Source organism: Erithacus rubecula (assembly GCF_903797595.1).
Source record: "Erithacus rubecula genome assembly, chromosome: 1".
Classification (NCBI taxonomy): Eukaryota; Metazoa; Chordata; class Aves; order Passeriformes; family Muscicapidae; genus Erithacus; species Erithacus rubecula.
This window is the reverse complement of record NC_136658.1, coordinates 73,754,395-73,780,868: the sequence shown is the minus strand read 5'-3', so window position 1 is coordinate 73,780,868 and position 26,474 is coordinate 73,754,395. Positions and strand designations below refer to the sequence as shown.

The following is a 26,474-nucleotide window of genomic DNA, read 5'->3' as shown; positions in this document are numbered from 1 at the left end:
ATCCACAACCAGCTGTTTTATCCAGGTGTTAAAACTAAAGATCACCAGCAAGTTTTTAATTCTTCATGGCCAGCTTGTACCTGGCTGTGGTGTAAACAGGTCACCATTGCTATTTTTGAGCAATGTTCCTTTTTTTTGAGCAATTTTGTTCCTCTTTTGCTCTATCCACCAATGTTTTCCAATTCTTTGATTTCAGGAGTTTCAGAGAGAGAAAACTCTATTCACCATTTGAACCACAAACTAGACACAGCTGATCCCTGCTAAGACAGTTTAAAGATAACTTACTGGCATGTGAAGAATTTATCCAGGAAAGTACACCCAAATTGCAGTTGAGCAATTCTGTCTCTACTTCAAGCCTGTGGAATACAAATGCTCCATTGTGGGCATAGAATTCACAGTTTGGGTTTTTGCAACTTGCCCTACTCAGCACTCACAGCACATAAGCTTTTTCTCCCCACTCCCCATCAGCTCCACTTTTCAAAAGTGTAATTTAACACAGACAAGATGATCTCAAAGAGGAATCCCAGGTTCTGAGTAGGGCTATCATGGATCAGCTGCAATCAATGAGACTCAGACATAAAAAAACCTGATGTAATAGATGAGTTCTAATAAATGGAAAACTTACATAGGGAAAGATCTGTGAATGACACTAGGGCTCAAGCAGGGGAATTCATGAACTTGAAAACATCCATAATTCATTAAGACCATCTATCCTATTTATTACTACCTTTAAATCCATACAATGTAAATACAAATGTATTTGGGAATAATTTTCTGGGCTTTGCCCAATGCATTAACTGCTACAGGAAATGTAATACTTCTGGAGAGTGCTTAGTTTCAGTCAAGAGCAGAGAATATGAAGTGATTTTTCAAAATTAATTTTCTGTCTCCTACTTCCTTCTGATCTCATATATTCAAAATGATGGGCAGAGAGAGACAGAAACCCCTCAACATTCAATCCTGCCTGTTTCCTAAGAAGACTTCTGCAATCTTTACCATGATTACAGAATTATTTTCATAGCCTGAGTAGGATTTTTCATATAATTGATTTCAGAGAGTGGGTACATCAGTGGTTGCTAGGGCTTATGCCTTTGCTGTAAAAGCACTGACCAGGTTTTAAGAGCATGTCGGCTAAAATAATGTACAATGATGACAAGTGCCAAATTGTTCAGGCAGTAGCTATAGCCAGTCTTCCTCATTTTGACTGCTCCCTGGGAGGGGGTTCCAGAGGTCTGGTATTTCTTGCCTAGCTAATATTAGACTTAAAATGTTCTGATTTAAATATTCTGGGCACAGTCAAGATATGAAAGAAAAAAGGAAGCATAAGTCATTATGCATCCATTAAGGAAAACCTATGCCAGCAGAAAAACTGAGAAGTCTGAAGGAAGGTGGAGTATGTTAAGGGACATTCTGCCACTATCAGTTCCCTCATTATTCATTTAGAATTAGTCTTCTTTTTCCTGATCACAGAAGGTAATTCCTGAAATAATGCCTCAGTCATTAGCTCTGGATACTCTGTTGAGCTCAGTGCAAGCAGATTCATCTGAATATCTTAAAACAAGAAGTCCTTTCCTTTTTCCACAAAAATTTTTCCACAGTAACAGATAGGAAAGAAAGTATAATATCTATTACTGGCACATGGATATTTTTCAGATCTTTATATTTCCTTACCTACAGGGCTCATCCACTCTGGATTATGTGTGTTCCTCTCTGCAGTAATGATTTTGAAGCTATCATTAAACAAATGAATAAGATAAAGAGTATGAGTAAGTAAAAACGAAATTTCAAAACATAAAAATCATCAAGACTTCACATGGGATGCCTCATACAGTTCTCAGAAAAATATGTTGAATGAAATTCATTGCTATTGTACTTTATTCTTCAACTGCTAATAGCAGCCCTCCCTGCCCAATCTGTGGTGATGACAGCTCTTTCTCTGTGCTTTCATAGCATTCATGCAGTACAGGTATATTTACAAAGTATTTACAAAACAACTCACCAGTATATTATATAACAGAACATATGGAATACCTCCTTTTTTTTTTTCTTTTTTTTTTTTTTTTCTTAATGTATTAGGACTCCCATTCCACTTAGACAATAATGTGTTGCATACTTTTCTGAGTTGCTCTACCCGTTATCAAGATGTTGGAGTATTGGTTTGGAAGGAAGATGTGATCTCCTCTGTGCTAGCTCTGAACCTTTCTCAGTATTGAATACCACAGTTTTCTGTGTGTGTGGCCAGTTGAAAAACCCTGTGATTTTCCCTAGATGCTTTCTTATAAAAGTGCTTAAATTTACTCCTGCAGTTCTATTGCAGAGTTCTACAGTCTGGATGATATTTCTCACAGTGGTATCCAAATGCTCTTTTAGTTAATGTCTGCTATGTAAATGCATACTCCATTTAACCCACTAAATGTGTTTGCCACTAAATTAGGGAAACTGCTTTGTATTTAACTTAAACTTCTTGTTCTAAGACATATAAATCCAGAGTTAGTCCTCCAGAATTGCTGTTGGCACTAATATCTCACTGATAACAACAACATCAAGATGAAAATTAGTTCCCATTTCTCCCACCTAATGAATGCCAGGCTTCCTCAACACCCTGACATTCTGTCTTTTGCCTTTGCTTCCCACTTGGGTATCAATGAGGTGAAATATCTTTTGTCTCTGACATTTCTGACTCAGGGAAAATCCAAGCTATACCCATGACAACCAAAAATTTTAATTTCACTGAATTTAAGTTACATATCTTAACCCATCCAGCATGATTCCCCCCTGATAAGATCTTATTGCAAACTTGCAGAAGGTCACTGGCCAGTACCAAACTGATTAAACACTTACCTGTGCTCTTGTGATTTATCCTGTTCCAGCAGTGAACAGACATCAACTTGTGGACCAGAGCAAGCACTATTTGTTTGGAACTGGGACAAAGTTTCACTAGTAGTTTCAGTATAGCATATTTCTTCAATTGAGGTGTCTGCTTCCATTGCTGATATCCAAAATGGGATGGCTCTAGCCTCTAACTTATAGCTGGACAATTCTGTGAATCACAAAGCTATAGCCAGTCTAGCCTCTGAGGAAGTTCACCTTCTCATATGCCATGTGAAATGAAGAGTTTTGTTCTCTAGAACACACTCATTCACTCTCTCCATTATCCTTTAGGCAGTGCTTTCTGTACTGCAAAATCATTAGCAAACAGCTCAGCAGCCTGATCCCAAGACATAGCCTAGCTGCCAATTTTGAAGCACCATGAGCAATAACACAGCATGGTATAATAGCCTTCCCTGAAATTTATTTTTAAAAATGTTCTTTGCTTTCCACAATTCCTTCTCTTGTAAAGACAAAAAAACCCAAAACAGAAAAGCAAACTCAGAAGCAATCACAATGTCAGTGAGAGTGAAAAGCCCAGATTAGCTATTGCTATTGTCAGGAGCAAGCTATTGTTGAACAGCAACCATGACTGTACTTTTTAAGCCTCTTGACTCATTCTTGATATTGTGTCCCATAGGAGTGTAACAGAGAAAAAGTCTGGCTGCAGAGTGTGCAAACATGCAGTTGTGGGAACAGAATTCAGAGCTCAGCACAGCCCCTGAAATCCATGTGGTTGCACCAGAGTAGCTGAGAGCAGAAGGTATTATTCCATGTGTACTACACACTGGAAGTCCTGTCATGAGTCAGGCAAAGAGGAAATACACAGCACACACAAAACTAATTTGAACTAGCCATTTTATGTGAGGAAATCATCTGTGTTCTGGAAAAAATAAAGCTTAATTTAAAAATACTGAGACTGTTGTACAAGGCTATGTTCAACCTATGGAATGGTTTGTTAAAAGCTATTTTTACGTCATTGCAATTGGTTTGCTTTTATTATAGCAGAATCCAGAAGCTGCAGCAAAGGCTGAGCAAAAGTTAGAATTTCCATCTACTTTGGGAAATGAAAATATCAACAAGCACCTTAGAACAAAATGTTCTGAAAAACATGGATTCAGAAACAATTTAACATTCGATCTTTTCCTAGCTGAGCAGAAAATCTGCAGGTTCCTGCAGTGTTATGCTGCCTGGAGGGGTTTGTAGGTTTTTTGCTGGCAGTGTCACCTGTCCTGGGTGGTAAGACATCAGGCTCATCACAGCCATGAGGCTGGCAGAGGAGAGCCAGGGCTGTGTCCATGTAGGAACAGTCCAGCCTGGGAGTTCTCCACCACAGGGACATATGAGGCTAAAACTACAAACCCAATTGTGAAGTAATGTGTTGTTACAAAACCAAGTTTCTACTGAACTGAGTTAAAACACAATATCTTGGCTCAAAGAAAAGCCTCAGAGTCATTTGGGAGATATGGGAGAATGTTTTACTTCTTTTGTGGCTGTTTTACTTTTTTGTCCAATTTTGCACTGATAGTATTGGAGGCTGCACAAAACTAATTTGACAAGACAGCATATTTTTAGGTGAATTATGTATTCTTGTTTCCATTTCATGAACCCAGGACTGAAGTACCATCAGGAGATATCTCTCCCTCTCTCATGGTGCTCTGTCTACACTAATAAACTGAACAGGCTCAGGCTAGGCTACCCCAGCTAGATTTGCCAGCATCATCTAACACTCTGTCTGGCCATGGCTCAGGAGACTCATCCCAATAAGTAGTATGGATGAGATCTCCTCCTCTGTTCTGGGTGAGGAAAAAAACCCATGGGGGTCCATAAACAGGCAGAGCTCCCCACACCTCCCATCCTCTGTGTCCTGCCTATGATCAACTCCACATGCTTGCATGGTAAGACAAGCATGTGCCCATGTGGTAGGCAGGATGGACAGAGGGTCTGAGTGGCAGGAATCCTTGTTTTTTGCAACATCAGTTTTACTCCAAACCTGTCCCCAGTTCTCTTCATCAGGCAAATCCTGACTGCTCATGCAGTGACATGGGAAGGGGAGGAGTGGGTGCTGTTGAGAGCCAGGAGACAGGGAAGAGTGGGACTGCACTGTTGGCTTAAAATATTTGTGCATAGCAGTATCCACACCTGACTTTAGGTATTCAACCAAGTTTTTTGAGCTGTCATTGCTGAAGTTCCACACTGTCTTTCATGAGCAGAATGAAATACCTCACCTGAGCACAGAACACACTGCAGATCTAGAATGTTCTCAGTCTGGGGACTTTGCTAAGTGCCCCTGGTCAGGCTGGAGGAGCAATTTCTAGGTGGCTTGTTGCAAGAGCACACAAAAGGCCTGTGAGAGAGCAGGAAGGTGGTCCAAAATGCCTGATGCCAGCACAAATGATTTAACTATAGGAACATATTTCTCTTCTGATAGAGGTTTTCTTTATTAATGGAGTCATTTCTATGAGCATTTTATAATTGGACCAGGTACCTGGAAATGAATATGAAGTATTCAAGTTACAGAGCAGAGTATGCATGTACTTATGAATTGAAAGGAGAAATTCTGGTTGAAAAATGCTTTACTGAACGTTAAACCTTCCTCTAGTGAAAATTAAAGGGTTGCTAAGGACTGCCTACTTTTGCTATCAAAAGGTACATCAGATGTTGAAGTGCAATTAAAATCCAGTGGGGCCAATTTTGCAGCTAATAAAAATTTGTATAACTCGAGTTCATTGAAGCAATTTTGATTTTCAGCACCTGAGGATCTGCCTCCTGGTTTTAATTATTTTTTCAAGTGCTCCTCTGCTGTGGCAGAAAGGGAGAAGAGGTAGAAAGAAGTCAGTATGAAAGAGGAAAGATGCATGTCTCTATGACCTTACAAAAGCAAAGGTATCCATAGGGAAAATGGAAGCTTTAATCCAGACTAATACCAATAGATGTAGGAATATGTGTTTTCTCTTTCATTTTGCTTGGGTGTTATTTTGGTTTGTGTTTTACCTAAAAAGGATGAAAATACCTTTCAGAGCTTAGTCTTGAACAATTTGTTAAACAGGCACTTTTATCTGTGTAGAAATAGATACTTGTGAGATAGGCTTATTGAGAAAATTACAAAAGGCTTACTTCTCACTAATGAAAGGATGGCTCTTCCTTCACTTATCATTACTGTGCTTTGGTGCCTTCCATTTAAAAAGTAAATATAGCTCTCTGTAAATTACCTGCCCTTTAACATAAGAGTCCTTCTTGGGGGTCACATAAATGCAGTAAACTGTGTAAGGGCAGGGACCTGAGAGACAGGGAGGGAGTACAAAGTACTTATAACATGGGGTTCTTAATTTGTACTCATCCACTTAAAAGAAATTTCTGCAGAGGGAATGCAGTCTTAAAATCCATACTTTAGTCATCAAGCACTTGCTAAATGATGCTTTTGTGTTGCTTTATCAGTAGCCAAAGATAATATTTGATGTGATCAAATGACAGCTGCACTGATTGTATTTTCTCTCCTTTCTAATACAGTTGTGTAAAACAGATTTGATACACAGCACATGGATGAACTCTAAGAGAGGATTTGGCACAGCTTGCACTAATTTAAGACAATGTTTTAATAATTGTTGGCTGCAACTGCAGAGCAAAAATGTGTCCTATATAAACATCAAAACAGATGATTTGGAGTAATGGGGAAGTAACTCCTCTCCTAAAAATTTCCCAAGGTGGACAATGTCAGAAAATGTAGCTGCCCCCTTGCCAGGCTCTGTCCTTGTCCCAGGCAGATGGGAGGCAATCCCTCTGCAGAGCTGCCAGGGCTGGGGATGCTTCTTCCCACCCAAGCCTAGGAAGTGGGGAAAGAAAGGCAAGGCAGACTGAAGGAGAGCACAGGGCTGCTTTGGAGGCCACAGAACAGCTGCTTGTGCCCCTTACTGCCCATAAAGAAGCAATTACTGAAAACGTTGAGTGTAATTAATAGTTCATAGGAAAGTCTTCACAGGGGTTTTGTAGGCAAGTGAGGCTTGTTTCTCAGCATAACGATTGCTGCCTCTGATCTGTTCCCCACACTGGATTCAGCAAGGGTGTGGGGGGAGAAAGGGGGGTAGAAAAGGAAGAAAATGGTTATTTTGAAAACATTTCGAATCTTTAGTATGTGCATAATCATTTGATCATTCAGAGAAAACAATAAACATTTTACGAGAACTGGAGTCCTAAAACTAATCTACAGACAGTAAACAAAGGGGAGTGAGAAAGAGGGGAAAAAAAAAAAAAAAAAAAAAAAAAAAAAAAAAAAAAAAAGCAAGTCTCTACCTGCTACTACCATCTAGTGGTAAAAAAAGAAACAAAGGACATTTTTGCAGGAATGCTGTGGGAGGGAGGAGGCTGGTGAATAGAATGAAGAAATCAGAGAATTGTTATCTGTCAGCCACTTGCTCCCCGCAAAAGCAAACACACATAATCTGCTGCACCCACCCCTTGCTCCAGTCAGGAAAACCAAGCACAAAGCAGAGCCACAAATAGAAAGGATCAGTCTGGGAAACATAAATTTGTCTTGACCTCAGAATTCACATCTTTGCTTTCCTCACACAGATATGATTTAAGATCTCCCACCCACGGCCATCTTTACACTCGGATATATTTGTGCAGTTGCTAGCAAAGTAGAACCTGGGGGAGCTGCAGGGAAATACAAGGCCATGTACATGACCTGAGAGCTGCTCCTCTCCTGCAAACTTCTACCTGCCAGGAGAAGGAGCTTACCAGTCTGAAATGCAGGGCTAGGAAACCATGTACTCTATTTAGGACAAGTACAGGGAGGGGAAATAAAAGCAGATTTTACAGCTGCTTGCACTCCTTTTTGGCTTTGAGCTGTGTTATCTTCAGCTCACAGACAATGGTGATGCACATCTCTTCACAAGCCACTGGGAAAGTCCTTCAGTTCTTCCAAGCTGCTGCATCAGAACCTGCTTTCTGTCTATCATTGATAACCCTAATTCATTTTAGTTTGGTTGGGAATCTAAACAGAAAATTCAGTAGTAGACACATATGTAATACAAAGGAATTTTAGAAGTAAGGTATACAAAACAAGAATACTATAGCTATTCTTTTTTAAGATAATGATTAATGGGCAGAATTAATTAATTTTTCTACACATGGAAGACAGAAAAAATTGTTGTTGTCACCCAATAACTTGGTTGAAGTCATCTGCTGCTCTCCCATATTTCAATAGGGTTCCTGATGCCTACGTATGAATCTTGGCAGCTTCCTGCAACCTTCAGTAGTTATTCCATCAAGGCATGAGCTTCAGTGTCAGGTGTAATTGGAATCATGCACACCATACCTGCAGCTGCTGGTGTATTCTGTGTCCTCAGATTGCCTCTTCCTTCTGCCTGGACCAGGACACCTGCCACAGCACTGTACCTCACTGCAATAAATGCATCTATAAATTGTGCCTTTTCCTTCTAGACATCTCTGAGTGCAATCAAAACTTTATGTACTTCAGTTCAGAGCACACTGGTACTGTCTGGGCAAAAGGGATTTCAACCTTAAATTCAATGCCTAAAATTAGAGTAACCAAGTGCTGTAAGTACAACCTGTGCCCCCTCCAAGGGGGAAAAAAAATAAACAAACAAAAGAAACAAAGAAGAAACAACCATCTAAAATAAACCCTGAGAGATATATTTATTTTTAACTTATTGTTTCAAACTGAAAGTTGATGCCTAAATAGATCGAGAAACCACTAAAGTGCTTCTCTCCATTGAAGAGAGTGAACAACTCCAGAGCAAGATATAAAGCTAAAGCTGCTGAAGTTCAGCATGAGGTGGATGGGAGTTTTAATTCCAGTTGGGACACTGAAAAACGTGGAGAACTGGACAGGGAAGAAGTTCTCTATTGACAATTTCCCTGTGAAGGAAGCAGCAGTTACCCAAAAACTAATTCTAGAAGAAAAACTTAAGGTATAAAATACTGTTGTGAAAGCAGATCCATAGGCAGGTTGACATCCTTTTACACCCAGATGGGAGACCACTGGAAGGCTCTTCAAGGGTTTATTACTGAAATAGGTCCTGGTCTTTCTATCAATAGTCAGATTCCCCCAAGTTAGGTGGACAAACTCTGTCCCATGACCCAGGTGGCACTCAAGCATTACTATTTTTTTTGCAAACAAGCTGTATCAGTGAGAATGATAAATAATTCATGATCTGTCTCCTTTACATCTCTCTGGGTGCATGACATACAGTCATTTATTAGAATGATGCTGTCTCACATTTATTCAAGTATCTATTGCTGAGAGATCCAAGAAAATAGAAAAATAATTATTGTTCATCAGGATGCAGTTACATTTATAGAAACATTTGTTATATTTATAGAAGTGTTATTTACCTGAACACTTACTCATGTAAGTTTGTATGCTAAGAGATTTTGTGGTATTTATAGTTAAAGGAAATAAGGAACTTGAAATAAAAATTACATGCATATTTGTCTGATAATTAGTTCTACCAGAAGTTGCTTTTGACATTGCATTTATTTAATTAATCTATTTATACATTTATTAACCTAAAGCCTTAACTTTGATATTCACTTGCTAGATGGGTACATTTTGTATCATCCTTTGTACTGGTAACTGTATATTGCTCTACTCATGAAACACCTAAAAATATGTTCCTCCTTCATGACACAGCCACAAAGACCTTTCTGACCAAAATGTGTAGATTTGATTTTCAACCTCCCACATAGAATTAAAACAAAAATAATGAATACTACTGAGTCCCCTAATCATTCTGATTAGATGTTTGATATCCTGATGACTCAGTTAAAAGGGACTTTTATACTCTATTTGCAAAAAAATATCAAGCCTGAATGTCAGGATTTAACCCTCCTAAGATAGCATGCTTTATTGTCTGTTTTCCACTAATAAATGCATTACACAGTTAAAATTTTTTTAGTCTGATTTCATGAGAAATAAAGTCGATAAAATTGTTTTATCTCACTATTCTCCTCCACCTCTTCTCCCTCTTTTTCACTTTTAAATCAATTTAGGCGGAAGCCTCAAAGACTATGAAGTCTTAAAAAAAAATTTAATAATCAGGGACTGATTAGAGAACACTGACTTCATTGATTCCTTTTATAAGTGAAAAGAACAGAGGGATGGGTCATGTGTGATCATCATGTCCCCCCCCGGTCTAGCATGGGCAGTCAGTGGTCCTGTCTCTTCCCCAGGCAGTGAGCCCTGAGAGGCAGATGGGGAAGGGATAACTGGGCAGGAATGTGGGAATGTGGGGAACAAAGAAGTTCTGGGAGCACTATGGGGCAACTGTGGGACACTGGAGAGCCTGTGTGTAAAATGGTGGGAGTTGCAATGCACTGGGAACCTCTTGTTCTTGAGGTGAGCAGCTGTGAGGTGTCACTTGGCCTCTTGCAGGACAAATCCATGTGAAGTAAGATTCCCTTAGCTCCTCTGTTTATGTACTGACTTCCTTTCTTTTATGCTCAACTTAGGCTGTTATTTTGTCTGCTGTTCCTGCTCTGGTCACACTACTTACCCAGTCTGTAATATTTTCTGCAAAGGATATGCTTTTGTTTTTTTCCATAATGCCCTTTCAAAAGGAAACTCTGTGTATCCTAGGTTATTGTTAGCATTTTTTTTCATGATCATAATTTTCTAATGTGGAAAGCCACTGAAAATAAATGCATGCTGCAGCTTTGTTATTACATTTCATTTAGCAAGAGTGTTTTTTCTTGTGCGTAAATGTTTTGTGTCGCCTTTGGTTTTCTTTGTGTTTATTTTAACTCCCCCTTTCTTGTTTGCTGCATAAAAATAATTTATTACCCTCTTCTCTGAAGTTTCCAGACACTCAAGAAGTGCAATGTCATGTGCAAATTGCATAAGTACTTTTCATTTATTCTCTGTAATCTTACTGCAGTACAGTTTTCTGAAAACTTCCACCAGGCATGGCATGTAGAGAAAAAGGGGGTGGATAGGATTGCACTAGAAAATTTCCTTCTCCTCTTTCTCTTGGTCTTAAAAAGTAGTTATCTCCTGCTCTAAGATAATTGTTACTATGAGGAGATAAGTGCTACTTTAGCCCCAAATTGATGAGCTTCACGTGGCAATTACTTGGTGGAATTTCATTGCCTATGGTATGCAGGTCAGATTAGATGATTCTACTGGCATTAAAATTTATGAACCTATAAATTTCTGTTTCTCACTTGTTCTTGTAATGCCTCCTAACATTTCCAGTGAGTAACAGCCCTCTCATCTATCAAATACTCAAGGCTTAGGTGAATTATCCTGCATGACCTTCAAAGCTTATCTGTCATTTTAAGTCTGGTCTTCCAGATGTTGTGCCCCTAAAGCTCTAAGTAGGTTAGGAATTATGAGTGTCTAGGGATGCTGGATGAGTGTTTGATATACTGTTTTAGTGTGAAAAATCAGGTGGCTTGTCCTAGCCATAGTTTGCTTGCCTTGTAAAATCCTCTTTAACTAGCTAGCTAACAGGAGTAAGATATTTATAACTCAGAGGGAATTTTATTTTTGGGGTGTGTGTGTGGTTACATTATGATGACAGAAACTTATACTAATGTGCTCAGGAATTTATTATGGCTGTTTTTATCCAACCCCCTCTCTGCAGACCCAGTTTTAAGCTCTCTCCTGCCACCCAGGGTCTCTCTGACCATGTATTTGGACTGAAGACTCAGCTCTGATGCAGCACAGCTGCATAACCTCCACACAGACAAGTCTGAAAGAGATGTGAGAAATGGAGATATCTGTATGGAGACAAGAAAGACAAAACTACTGGCAGAAGTAGGACTATTGAGATAAGATCAGAAGCAGCTGGTGTATTCAAGAGGAAAAACATCAGTGTGGAAAGGTATGAAAAAATAAAGGAAAAATTTTAGAACACTGATTGTGCTGGTTGGGGCTGCTGCTTGTGAATGTTCAACCCACCAGGTAGGGATAGACAGTGGCAGCAGGAGCAGGTGGATGTGGACAACCCTGTGACAAGGAAGCCCTGCTTTGTGGAGCTGCAGAGGCCAGCCCTGCCCCTCCCTGCTGGTGCCTGCCTGGCCAGCCACAGCTCTTGGGGTGCTTGGTTAGGAGTGGGGAACACATCTGTGCTCAGCCTGACACCTTGTTCAATACTTCCTACCTGCTTCTCTCTGCTTGCCACATTTGCTCTGTGCTTCAAGTTGTTTTTTTCATCTTTTTGCATAATCCCTTGTACAGCAGCATCAGGATGCTGGAAGAAATGAACTCTGGAGGGGATCAGTAATAAGTTCAAAATCCCCAAGTATGTTGAAAATTTTATATTTTTTTTAAAAGCTAATTAGCATTTTTAAAGTCTGCATTCTAATTTTCCCTTTTGTCACGATCTCAATAATGTTCCTGTCCCTGCTTTCTGCTGCTTCTATTGTGTGTGTTGTATCACTCAGAAATTTGAAACTGTTTATAATGATTCATCTTTTTTCTTCAGGTAGACGACTCCTCCAGTAGTGAAAGCTTTAAGTCAGAGGCAGGTTTAGCATACAGATTTGCAACACCCTGGTGCAGCAGTAGCTGAAATCTTCATGGAAAAAGTTTGCATTGTCACAGAAAAGGTGTTTGGACTACAAGGCTAGATCCTGGGAGATGACAGACATGTTTCTAAGTTTGTGCCAAGCACAAGTTCAAGTTCCAGTTGCCCTGATTAGGCAGCTGAAGATTCCTCAGAAGGGAAGAAGGAGAGTGTCTGCTGGTGAAAGGAAACTTTCAGAAACCAGATGTGTGCCCTTTGCAGCCTCCACGACAATTTTAAGTGCTCTTAAAGACCCCTTCATTATGGGCTAGAGGAAATTAAACCTTCAAAATCACTGAGAAAGCCTGTGTGAGAGGGATGAAGGAGGGAGTTTTGGGTGCATTCTGAGCAGCACTTGTGCACATAACACTTGGAGAGAACAATCTACATTAGGTAGCAACAAACAGCCTGTAACTGTTTGCATGGCAGGGCAGGAAATCTCAGCATCAGAACTGGCTTATCTAGAGTTTTCTAATGAGTGATCTGCATAGAAATTTCAAAGGGTGGAAACACACTGAGAGAAACAAGGAAACATAAGAGGCAAATCTTGAAATACATTTGTAAGTCAGAAAATACTCTTCTTCCATATTTGTGGGAGAGGAGATTGGAAAATACCTTTAAAGCATATTTAATACATATTAGGATAGATCAGCTTTATTAAATGAAAATCATATAGATGGATGAGGGCTGTTACAATTGTTTATAAAGGCAGACCCACACAACTGTCAGCATAAAGATATGGAAGGCAATGAGAGCCAAGATTTTCTCATGAAAGGAAAATTGAAGCCAGAGAAATAAGACATTTGTGTGGGCAAATGGGTTATTAGTTTTTGATTAAATTTCATTGTTGAATCGGTAGCTCTATTGTTTGCTAATGAAGGATCATTTTTAGAAAATATTTTTGTTATTATTTATGTTTAGTATTGCAGCATTTTTGATAATAGTGAGCAATAAGAAGTCATGAGAGAATTTAAAATCTTACTATTTTAGAAGTATTGGATTCTCTGTATTTCTTTGAATATTCAAGTTTTTAAAAATTTCTTTCTCTAAGCACAAGAGCTAAGGACCTGGCTCCCTCACACTCTTATTTAAATGCTTTAGCCAAACAGTTTAGAAGCTTCAGCAAAAACACAAATTATCTGTGAGACAAATAAAAATGGCACAGCTGACAACAGTGATTATCTCCTTAAACCATGTACATGGAAAGATCTCAGTGTACATTTGAAGAGCAAAATACCCAGAAGGAGTTAGGCTTTAAATAAGTGAAAGAACCCAATGGCTGAAGAAAGAAAGATCTTTTCCCAGTGTCTGAGCTGTAGATTACTGACAGACTCCTCCAGGGAGACTTTATCAAATAAAATGCAGATATCAGTTGTTTTGCAGTTTGGAGGAAGAGACTTTTTAGCACATACCAGTTGAAACATAAACCAAACATCTCTGATAAATTTTATTTTTGGGCAATACTGTGTCTATTTCCAAATGTGGTAAGCAGAAAAACATTTGGCATCACCTCCAGAGTAAGGATGAGATTCTTAAATTGTTGAAGCTAAGAGAAAGATGTTTGCAAGATGTTTTTAAAATTAGTTAATTTCTGTGAGTATTGTAAATAAGATTGTGTCTTACATTTTCCACTGCTTTTATCAATGTATTCACTTATTCTACTGATGTCTTATTAAACAATGCAATAAATCCTGTGTAAGAATCTCCTAGTCCAGGTCATAACCCAGAAGAAATTAAAAGCATTCATTTCTATTTTGCTTTTTTTTTTTTTTTTTTTTTTAAGAAGACAAAAAGAATAAAAAGTTTTCCACCTTAATACTTAAATGTGTACTTCAGCTATGGCATTCTTTTACCTGGAAAGCAAAAGGACCATTAACAGGTTTTGAGGATCACTTTCCTTGAACCAGTCAAATGAAAATACTATCCCTTGTGAGAGGCTGACATGGTATTTACCTGATGAGTTAAAATGTTTCATTTCATTTTGTCCTTCAAGGAAACTTCTGTCCCAACAGATTGCACCTCTCCCTCCCCCATCCTTTTTTTTCTTTTTTTTTGATTTTGATCTATTCTTTTAACAGCTGGTAAAAATAGAATATAAATCAATGTTGCTGGAACATAAAAAGGAAAACAAAGGTATAGATAATTAGATTTGTGTATGCATAGAAATTAATCTGCAGAAGAAATAAAAGTGTTACTTTAGAACCTGATCATTTAAACATAATTTTCATCTACTTTTTACAGAATTAGAGCTACATTAGAAAGCTTTTAGGAAAAGTTTCTAAATTAATTTTCAGAATTTTTCATTCACATACAATATTGCTGCTTATTATTACAAATCTGTGTTCACCATTATCTAACACATAATAATGAATCCCTGTTTCCTTCCTATACCTATGAAGGTGGGACCTTTTCCTGTGCTATACTAACTCATTAAGGGACATTGCATAACATACTTATTCATTGCCTTTTTCTATATGTACTTTAAAGCAGGATTAAAAAACAGCAATAATGAATTTCTATTTGCCCCTAAGATGATCTGTGGAAATGTCCTTTGTGACTTTGTGATCTGGTAACTTTTAGTTAATTCCTGACTTCATAATAATTTCTGTTACTATCTCTCCTAAATTTTTGTTTGTATGATTTGGATTTCACTTTTCCTATAACAATATTCTTATGGCAGAGGGTCAAATGGGTCAAATCCCATTTTCAGAGGTAAATGGTGGGATATTCAACTGACTAGGAAAAAAGCTTTGAAAGAACTGTTCATTGGTCTTTACCAGAGCTTGATTTTATGTTTTACTTGTTGATCACATTGTTGCTTTGGGGCCTCAAAACAATCTGTGCCAAGAGTTAAAACTATATTTTCCCATCTATTCTTCATTCTGCTAAAAATTACTGGTCTTTCAGTTGTAAACAAAGGGTGATTTATCTTCGTGGCTAGCAGGAATGGAATTAGCCCATCGTAAATTCAGGGTAATCTGTTTTTCCATTACTAGCTCTAGTTCAGCAGCTAATGAAGGCAGAAGCCAGTACATTAGAGCATTATTGTAAGGTGACATTTTAATGAGAACATAACTTTTGGGGAACTGAAAAAGGATATGCAGCCACAAAACCCCAACAAGACATTGAGGGCTGGCCTGACTTTCTTTCATCTGAGGCAAATAACTGCTGGAATGGTTTTACTTAAATGTGCCTCAGACTGGCTGTACTTGCTCTGCATAAAGAGCAGGGCAGACTAATTCATTAAACAGAAAGAAAAGGATGCCTCTATTCAGGCCAGGCATGGCTGCCACACAGCATTTCAAGTCTTGAGAAAAACACTCTTTACTTGAGGCTGGACCTCAAGTATGATGTTTCTTATGACCAATTTGCTATAAATGATTCATTAAGAGCATTTCAGAACTATACCCTTGGGTGTAAAATAATAAACATTCTTTTTATGCATGCATCCAGATTCAAATGTACATATATGCATCTTTCCTATTTAGAAGTGTGCCATGTACATAAACCCATGTCCTTAATCTACTTACTATATCTTATTTATTTTGCAGTTGGAATTCCCTTCAGTTTGTGACATTAAATACCATGCTGCTTAAATAAAATGTCTGTATTTCTTAATTTCCAGCCTTTGAATTAATATTGTGAATTCTTCATATTGTGTGCTTTCATAAGTCTTCTATAATTTCTACTTTTTCTTTTTACAGTTGCCTTTTGCCATCAAAGCTTGCCACATTTCTGTAATTAATCTCTATTTTTAAAGCACACACATGTCTATGTGAGAACAGAAAGAGAAAACAGGGCTCAAAGGCAGGAGCTTTGGTTCCTCCAGAGCAGTGTAAAAGAGATTGTGGGGCAGCACTCATGGAGAAGGTGTGCCTGTGTCCCTTGGGTGCCAGGGGGTTTTGCTGTGAGCCTGGGGGACAGTGCTCTCTGCTGTCCTGTTTCTCCAGCCAGCAGTGGCCTTGGTCAGCAATGCCCTCTGGAGCTGGAAAGCATCACCATGTCCATTCTAAACCAAGGGCAGAAATATCCAAACTCAAGGGCTAAAAATCAACTTCTAAATATCGTCCAAAATCTTTACCTTGCTGTATTTACATGTATGAGACTTCCTGGCTCAAAATCTGGCACAGCCAGTGGAGCTGTAGGCAGAAGCCTCAAAGAGAATTGTTATGCTTGAGTGGTGGGGGGCTGGAGACCCAGGTCGGTGACCCTGCATGCAATGGGGAGATTTCTGATGAATTTAGTGAAAAAAACCTTCCTTTGAAGGTTGTTTCCAATAGTTGTGGTGTTTTAACAGCCATAATTAGGGCAGGACCTCTGTGACAAATTGGACCTAAATCAGCAAGAACATTTTAAAATACCTGAATGAAACTGGAACAAACAGAAAGAGTAACCTTCAGTGATGAGAATTAAGTTTAGAAAGACATGTTGACTCAAACATGTCTTATTTTAAACAGCAGTGCTAATCTTAAGGTTTACAATTATAGGAAAGAAGGACAAGTGCAAATATCTTTGTAAACATTATATTCAAATGTGAGCAATTGAAGAAATGAGAACATTCTGTCCCTCAGAGGAACTGCGTGAGCTTTACAATATTTGCTCAGATTTAGATAATATAGCAAACTGAATGCAGCTCACATTGCAGTCAGTGAGAAACATTATTTTCAAAATCAAAAGGGCAATTATGAATGAAGAAAAGAGTAAAATTACACTGTGCCATTTTATTGTACTAGCAAAATAGAATCAATGAAGCAAAGTCAGAATTTAAGATATTGGGATAGCTGTTATTTAGGTTGGCTGGTTATTTCTAAGGGTGTCTGGGAGATATGGAATTCCATAAATGCTCTTGAAATGCTAAGGATGAGAAAGTTTGTGCTGTTCTACAGTCGTTGGGGAAAGGGAAAAAAATTCCATTTGAATTTTGACTAATAATGGTCCAGTGTAACTGGAAAATCTGCATGTAGTGTTGAAATTCCTATTAGTTTTTGGGGAGTGTTGGGACTCAGCCATGAGATCCTTTGGGTGAAATTTCACACTCTGTAAGAAACTACAGAACAAACTAAGTTGTGGCTGTGAAAGATGGTCTTTGACACAGATGAAGGAAGGAAAAACAAATCAAGAAAGCCAAACTGACAGAGCTGACCTTGTGGGACCCCTCCCACAAGGAGCTTTATCAAGGAGGCTGCTGCTACAGTAATGAAAGGTTTAAAAATGCAGCTAATATTTGGAACAAAGGAAAGAAATGAGAGTGTAATTTTTTTTTGAGGAACTGGAGATCACTTTTTCAGCTAAGGTTAAAGAAAGTAGTGAGCATAAAACCCACAGCAGCCTGACTGTAGTCTCTGAGGAGAATAAAGATCAGTCTCCAACAGAAGATTGTAGCTGCACTCAATGAGGTTTAACTGCTGCTCCCAGGACTGAAAAGCCCAGGAGACATCAAAACTTTGTCCAAAGATTGAATCCATTAAAAAACTTTCTCAAAATGCACACATTTCTACATATGCAGATAAGTGAAAACGTGGAAAAAGTAGAATCAATATGGATATGGAAAATACAATTAATAAATGTCTATTCAAAGTTTAGGTTAAATTCTATTTGACTGTTAATGAAAAGTAGTGATGTTTTGCAAAGACATGGTGATTTTTAGCTTAGAAAAGCTGTGAAATAGTGTCTGAAGCAGCACTTCTCCTTGGTCTGTCTCATCATTCAGTTTTCAAGAAAAATTTATGAAGCTTGAAGTGTCTTTTGACTTTCCTCTTTCCTGAGCAACATAACTCAGGAGCTACCTACTACAAGGAATAATAAGAAAAGTTCTTCATGGATTGCAGTGAAGCACTGGCTATAATAAAACTGAGGAATCTCTCAACCAAGGAGCATTCAAGGATGAGCAGGAAAGTGAGGCAAGGAAGAACAACCAGCTCCATTACTCTTTTCACCTGCATGTCTCTCACACTGGCATGGCTGGTGGTACTCTTGAGTCCTTCACAGAGCAGCTGTGTTGGGATACCCCTGAAGACTAGATGTTGCTCTGAGGTGAGGGAAAGAAGTAGCTTTGCACTGCTGCTGTTCTGCCCATGGGAGATACAGGAATTCAGGCCCAAGGGATGACTGCCTTGGACAGAGGGGATGCTTTGTGGCTGTCTGACAGTCATTTCAACAAAGGTCACCAATTTCAAACTTGAAAATTCTAAGCTTAAACAGAAATGCTGCAAGGGAGGATTCTTTACCTTCAGCTTTTCCCCATTTCCAGCTGCTAGAACTGAATTTTTACTCCATATCTGTGTACTTCAGGCATCCATCTGATGTTGATGTTTTAAGACAAACTCCTTATATATTTTTCTCATGAAGTTTCATGTGCTGATTCAAGCACTTTGCTCTGTTCTCATTATCTAAAGGGAGAGCTAACTGAGCTCAAAGTACTTTTGTTCCTCATGAAAAAAGAGAAAATGAAGGCTTTAAAAGAGAAGATGTTGCTACTTACATAATAGCTGCCATCTTGGGCTAAAGCAACTTTGTAAAATCTTCCCAAACAAAATGTAGTGTCATTTCACATCAGCACTTACATCTCCTTGTGGCTTTAGGGGAGATATAAAAAACCTTGGACTATTTGCTTCATTCTCAGCCTTTCAGCTGATGCATAGCACTGTGAAGCTATCTGACAAGACAAGTTATCGTGTCACTCAGTTTATGACGAGGATATCACAACTTTATACCTGTGCAGAATTACATTTCCTACCTGAATACAAAGATGAAAAGGTGGGAGGAGGTAATAAAACCAAAGATATCAATAAAATCCACCTGACATGATCACTCCATGCAAGAAAGTCTGTTGAAGCAAAGATCTGTGGCAGAACCTGTATCTGTATGAGTTAAGAGATGCAACCCAAGAGGAATGGATCTGAAAATGCAAGATGAGGCTGTGGTGTTTATCTGCATTTCAAGAGGCCTTCCCTGGCCTAGCTGTAACCTTCCTGCTTGGACTGAGCACCTAAGAGTGGCTGGTGTGCCTTGGGTGCTTCCCTGAAAAGTGTCTGACAGTTTAGCTCCATTGGTAGGAGCACAGCTTGCTCAGTGACTCCACTCATCTCCATGACATCACCTGAGGTGCTGCACGTGGGGACAACTGGGAGACTTTCAAAATTGCACACCTGCTACAGACCAAAATTCTGCTATGGATGCAGCCCACACAGAGTGATCTGAAAAAGGTTTTGCAGTTCTGTTGTTTTGGTCACTGGACACAGGTGAACTTTTAATCATGTTTGTGCTGTTGATGAGCAGTTTGCTCTTTCCCTCCTTTTGTCCCCCCTTCCTTCCCTTTTTTCCCCTCTTTCCTTTAAAATCTTTCAGAATGAATAAGTAAAGCAAGATAATTCAGTGAGACGAATTACCATGCTATGAACAGGGAATTGTTCTTCAGACAAGAGATATATTACTGTTTGCATATTTCCAATGGAATGAGAAGAGATTTGTTTCACTGCATCTATTGATGATTGAGTGGTTTGGTTCAGAGCATCTCTTCATGCAAAAATGATTTCCAATGAGCTACGAGGTGAGACTGGCAAAGGACTAAGTGCCTATATTTTCTACTTCATCTTCTTTCTTCATTGTTTATAAAAAAGAGGATGGAGTACCAAAAATTACAGCTGCATACATGTCTTGTCTTTATTGGGCCAACCTTTTGGCATATTTTCATAAAATCAGAAATGAATCCAAGATAGTTTTCAAATTGAAAGTGTCAGTGTTTGTTATGCTGCTGCCCATTCTGATATTTTTGGCCATCTGAATTGTATAAACATAAATAGGATAGAAGGATCCAGACTGAAATTGCTGTCATAGAGGCAACAGATGGCCAAGAGAACATTGAGTAAAGTCTGATTTGTTGCTGTTTACAAAATGGAAAACTCTCAACAACAGCAGATTCTGATCATCTCTCCAAGTTTGAAGACCAATTGGAGACTACATTTAGCCTGGACAGGTTAATCTGAACAGGTGAGACGCCCCTCAGTATGAGTCTGCACAAAACCAAAACTCTTCAGGATTCAAGATAAAAATCATACATATTTTAAAGATTCAGGATGTTAAAACCATGTTAATATTGAGGCTAAATAAGGCATAGCCCTTATTTATTTTTTTTTCTAGTCCAGCTCTGGAGGCACTGACACTCTTTGCCTTTAAGTGGCTTTTATGAAAGACTAATCACAAACCAGGTGACTGTTGCATGCTGCATCGGGATTGTTCCTCATGAAGGTTTCTTCTGCAAAGATCCAGCACCAGGATTTGGAGTAAGGGAGTGTATGTTGCTGCACTGAAAAGGCTGGGGAGCAGTGGGGTTTGGGACTCCTCCTGCTCCATTTGGGCTGTGTAGCTCTAAACAAAGGTTTGTATCCTGTATGGTCACTCAGTTAAATTAATCAAAAACCTGATACCACTAAAATGAAAATACTTAAAAATTTCTAACCACCACCACCACCACATAGATATTGAATTATAAAATTAAATACACACTTGCATATAAACATATATCTCAGATAATTTGTAATTGCTGAAAAAATTAATCCGATTTTAAAAAATAATTTGGAATCCACCCCCTAAATGACAGCTACTCTCTCTCTCATAAAAGCTATTGGCTGAATTGGCTCAATTCATCAATTCTCAACAAATATTCAGAATATATTTGAAGCATGGATTGAACAATATAGTCAGCCTTAAGGTGGTCTTTTTTGATCATGGATGAGGCAGCGTATGTAAATAAGCAGCTGAAAGTTCATAGAATTTTGATTTTGAAGTTAAGAAAGAAGTCATGTATGATAGTAAAATGTAGTTTTGACTCAAACTTTTCTGTAACAGAATATATGCATATGTTGTTTGAAAATGGAGTTACTATGGTAATTTGTTATTTACCAGAGAGGAGTAATTGAACATTCTTTTTTCCTAACTAGTTTATGAACAAGTCACACCTGTTCCTGAGTGGGTTTAAATTACTCACCCTTCTTTTCTATGCCAAGCTTTTCATGTTCAATTGCTTTGCTGTTTCAGATTCTATACACTCCTTCCTCTGATGACTGATGCCACTTCTCATTTTGCAGAAATAATATTTTTCCAACTGACATCTCAAAGGATGAATTCTTTTTTAATTTAGAATCTCTGCCTATAAATTAAAAGAAAACCCCTTATGCATTGATCATGTCTTCATATGTATATAAAATGTATATATCTAGGTAGATATATATGCACATCTGTATTTCACTGAATCTAGGGTAAGCACTACTCTCTTTAAGCTTGCATACATTTAATATTCATCATTTTACCTCTCTTCATGCCAAAAGAATTCCCTGAACAGATGAGAAATTTGATCCATAGAAGAGAGTGTATGAAAAGAAATTTTTTTCCAAAATTAATTGATTTTCAACTTTGCACACTGTGGTGTGCACTAAGCCAGCTGCAGAAAAACACAAGAGGTGTAAATGTCATACCTACTGACTCATAACACCTGGAAAGCTTCCTCTGCCCTTTAGTTCATGTGGAAATTTCAGGTGGAATGTTGGTTTCTTTTTTTTTTGGGGGGTGGGGTGTGGTTTTTAAGGTCACACACAAAAATGAGTTACAAAAATCAGCTTACTTTGTAAAACATCAGTAGGTTATAAGAGTACATTAGTACCCATTGGCAAACCCTTGAAGGAAGGAATCAGATCACCAAATCATGGGCATATTATGATTTGATCCTACCACATACTCAATTAGATCAAAGCTTACCAGTTCCAAATGCCCATTTTTAATTTTATAGTAATGCCTCAGGCCAAAGAAATGGGTGCCATGGCAGACATGTTCTGTGATGATAACTGAGACATTTAAGACTCAAAATATTCATGATTTTTAGGGCTATAATGTCAGTTTTAAGGATTTTTAATTAACACCTTCTGCATGCATTAAATGTGCTCCTTTCACCAACAAAGATTTTTTTCCTCTTGAATTCTCTGAAAAGAATTTTGCTTCAGGTCTTTTATCACTATCAAGAAATAATAGCAACCACCACATTAAAAAGAAATTACCCGACAAAATGAAAGATTTGCTTGGCTAAGAACATGAGAGAATGCATACAGTTGTGGGGTAGCTCTTACTATTAATTATATTGCTGCATTCTTTAGAGGAGGAAACAAGATGTATTTGTCAAGATGCTGGGGAATTATAGGGTCTATGGTGAGGTTATGGTAAAGGGGTGGACAAATGCAGAACTGCTTCCAGAGAGACTAAAAGCAGCTTCAGCCTTATGTATTTAAATGCCAGGTGTGTTCAAGGCAGATGCACCTGCATGCACAGAAACCAGCTCTCCTGACTGACACTCTCCTGGATCTCTCACATCCATGGGCAGTGGAAGTGTGGTTCCCCTTCCAACCTGCTGGTCTGTGCCCCAGAGCACCCCACTGACCACTGGTGGGTTATTGTGAGACTCCTCTTCTAGGGAAGGCATGTAGGGGAGCAGAGCTGCTGCAACCATTCTGGTTTTTGTCAATGGATTAGAGGAATGTGTAAACAACTCCACTGTTGGTACCAAACTGCTCTGGTACACAGGGCACAACACTGCTGAAAAGATATCAGCCTCCAGAGAATGTACCAGCTTTTCCAAGGGAAGGCAATATTGTCTGTAAACTGTAAGAGGGATTCACTCACTGACTGCTGAGAAAAAAATGTAATTTCCTTCCTGCTTGTCCCCCACTTCCACTTCCCCAGCTTCCCCTACTCTTTCTTTCACATATGCTACTTTCCTCTTTGGTCTGAATCCTTTCCTCACCTGCTTATTTGCTTCTTGGCTCCAAAACATGGGATAGTCCATGATGTCTCCTCATTCATGGTATTTGAACCTCTTTTTCCCTAAACCCTTTGGGGCACAACCCTTCTCTTCCTGCTCTTCTTAATCACATTACCATGGAAAATGGCTTTCTCAGCCCATTCTTTTTTATCTTCTCACTCCTGCTTTTCCTTCTCCCTCTATATCATCCCAGAAATGTCAGGTTTTATGTGCTCTTTATGGGACTCCAAAGGGGTCTGACATGAGTAATCAAGTCCAAAATTTCAGGCTGCTCTTTGTACGTGTTACACTTTTCAATAATGTCCTTCCCAAACTCCTTCTCCCTGTCCACAGACAGGGAAGCTCCAGTATTTTGCCAGTGTGGCTTGGGGATGATTTGAGAGACCAGCTGTTGATTAGCATGTTAGTAGAATAAAAAATCTGACAAAAAGCTTAACAATTTGGGACAAAATATTATTGATTAATCATGTCAATTACCTCATATAACTTTGTGTGTGATACTGAATTCTGCTGTAGCAGTGCCTCTGCAAGTGTCTCAGGAGCACTACTGTGCTAAAGGACAGTAAAGGCCCTGTTTGGGAGTCATGTTACAGTTTTGCAGGACTGGTGTGGATTCTGTGTGAATCCCTGGCACAGTTCATTGCAGGATTGAGACTCTGCAGGCCTATCATCCTACTCCTGTGTGATGTGCCAGCAGACAGACCTGTCATATCTACCTCTGTGCAGGATCAGGTGTGTTTATTTGTAGCTCTGGAGAATCTTCCCTTTATAACTCTATGATCTTGGTGACTAGACAGAAATTAAATTGAAAAAATAATTTTTTTTGCTTCCAGCTGGAATTTGCAATTTGAGATGGATAAATTGGCATAGCTCCTCCTGTGCACAGGGAGTGCTCAGTGACAAGAGGACACCTGAGCAATATAGAAGGTTTGTTATGTTCCATCCACATAGGCCTGTAGAAGCACTTTCTTCATCAGTATCAGCCCCCTCCAAGATTTGAAAGAGACAGTCTCTTCAGTCTCCCTGCCTTTATTTTAAAACAGCTATTCTGCTCAGATGCCTTTAGCTCCTTATAAAACATTTCTGAACTTTTTACCCCCCTAAATTGTGCACTTTGAGTTCCTGTCTTGTGGCCAATACCTCTTTCCACCTCAAATGCCCTTAACAGTGGGATTTGGGGAAGGCTTTGTCTAATGGCATCCTTCTGGAATGGCTCAGAATCAGCCTGGTTCTTTCAGGTACCTTTCCCTCTGGGGACTATTAATCTATTTATATCCTAAAAGGCTGGGCTTTTTACCTTTGTTTTTGATGTTACTCTGCAAGCTGACAAAAATGAACGCTGAAAAGCCCCAAAATCTTGGAATGGAGAGAAATTCAAACCACTCTGGCAAAGCAGGTTCAAATACTCATGACTTTTAGTACCTACAAGAGCTGTTGTCATCATATCCTTCAGTTATAAAATGCAGGCCCATGGTACAGACTTGTCCTCTGATTGAACTAGAATATGTTTTTCAAAGATTTCCACACTTTATTTAATGACTTCAGGTGATGGCAAATCTAGAATATCACTTCATGGGTTTTTCCCATAGTTCTGTATTTGCAATTCTGCTCATCATAGACACAAACAATGACAGTGGAAGAGATGCCACCATCAGAAATATTCTTCTCCAGCTACTCTTCACAAACTGATGGAATCATTATGAGGACAATATTTCCAAGTTACTGACTTACTGAAAAAACAAACAAACAAAAAAAAACTGTGTAGGGCTGTTTCTTCAAAAAACATCTCACCTTTGTAGTGGCACACAATTGTTAACGCAAAGTCTGTATTCAGATAAATGGCTGTTTTGGAACAGCTTTTTTCCTTTGTTCCTCTTCCATACTGTTCCAAGCCCAGAGGAGCACTGACACAGGTCAAAGTGAAGGCTCACTTTGTCCCCTCTGCGCTGGACAGGTGGTGCAGGAGGACCTGAACCCAGCACAGGTGCCTGTGAGGGGAGCAGGGCTGGCAGCCAGCCCTGGACAAGTGGTGGGGCACAGAGAGGGTGTCAGAAAGCACAGTGCTGCAGCCTGGGCTCCTCATCCTGCTGGCTGAGCACATGCTGGAGGCTGCTGGGGAAAGCTGGTGCCTCACACAGCTGATGACCTCTCAGCTCACCACTGTTGGTCCCCCACCTGCTCTGTGGTGCCTTTGTTATCCAGCATGACTAATGCTGCAATTGCACTCCGGGGTTTATCCGTGCTGTGTACTGACAGCTGACAATGTGAATTTCTCTCTCTAAAATCCTTTTGTGCTGGCATTTTGCAGGCAATACACTGGAATTTGTTTTTTCTGTCCGAGTGCTTACCATGTATGCTTTGGTTAGCCTAAATTGAAATGTTAGACACAAACAAAGACTACATATTCCTCCTAGTTTTGTACAAATTTGCCAGATGTCAGTGTGAGTCCATCTTGGCCAATAATGCTTTTAACATTTACTTTGGTACTAAATATACCAGCTTCCAGCAGAGACTTAAAGCAGCCTTGACCATTCCATTTGGCCTATATAACATTCAACCTGCAGCTTCATTTCCATGCTGTCTTCAGAAGCCCTTTTTCCAACTGCTGCTCAGTGTTAATAGGCATTTATATATTGACTGTCTTTTACTGATGGAAGAAATCAGTATTTTTAAAAATGTATTGTTAGCAAAAAAATGTGAGCCCTTATCCAGATAAAAATATGTGTTTTATAGGAAGTTATTCTATGGAGTCATTTTGCAGCATACCTGGTGCTGTTAAAGGGCTTTCATTAGCACAGAAGTCACTTGCTCCTGATGTGACCGGGAGTTTTACTATTGGCTCCAGTGGAGCCAGGGTTTCAACCATCGTTTAAAGGCTTTTATTATAGGAAGAGGTTTATTGAGTGATTTTACAGGCTTGAGGGAAGAAAATCTGTCCAGTTTCCTGTCTTATTTTTACACCTATGGCTCAGAAGAGAGATGCAGACAAAATCTATAAAACCCAAATTTCTTTTATAGACAATGGGACATGCACTGAGTTGAATTTATCATGGTTTTGCTTGATCAGCTGCTCCTATGACTCTGCATGCACTGTCTGTGCACAGTGGGCACATGGCCAGCCTGCTGCAAATGGACTGCACCAGCAGAAAATACAGAGGAGAGAGACTATTTCCCTTGAAATAGCACTATGAAATGTGCTGTTTCATGTCACTTTAAAGACAACACACAGTTGCAGCAAAGTGGCTGATGTCTTCCAGCTAATTTTTTTA

The 26,474-nt window shown here is 39.0% G+C and overlaps 1 pseudogene across 1 annotated transcript in view; it reads right to left on the bottom strand.

Moving 5' to 3' along the window:
* The window catches only part of LOC306798108, a 73,321-nt pseudogene extending 47,250 nt beyond the window's left edge, over nt 1-26,071 (bottom strand). Inside the window, exon 1 of the transcript in view lies at nt 25,972-26,071. The product of the transcript in view is annotated as an uncharacterized misc_RNA (transcript). The remainder of the gene's footprint in view (nt 1-25,971) is intronic.
* Between the last annotated feature and the right edge of the window lie 403 nt (nt 26,072-26,474).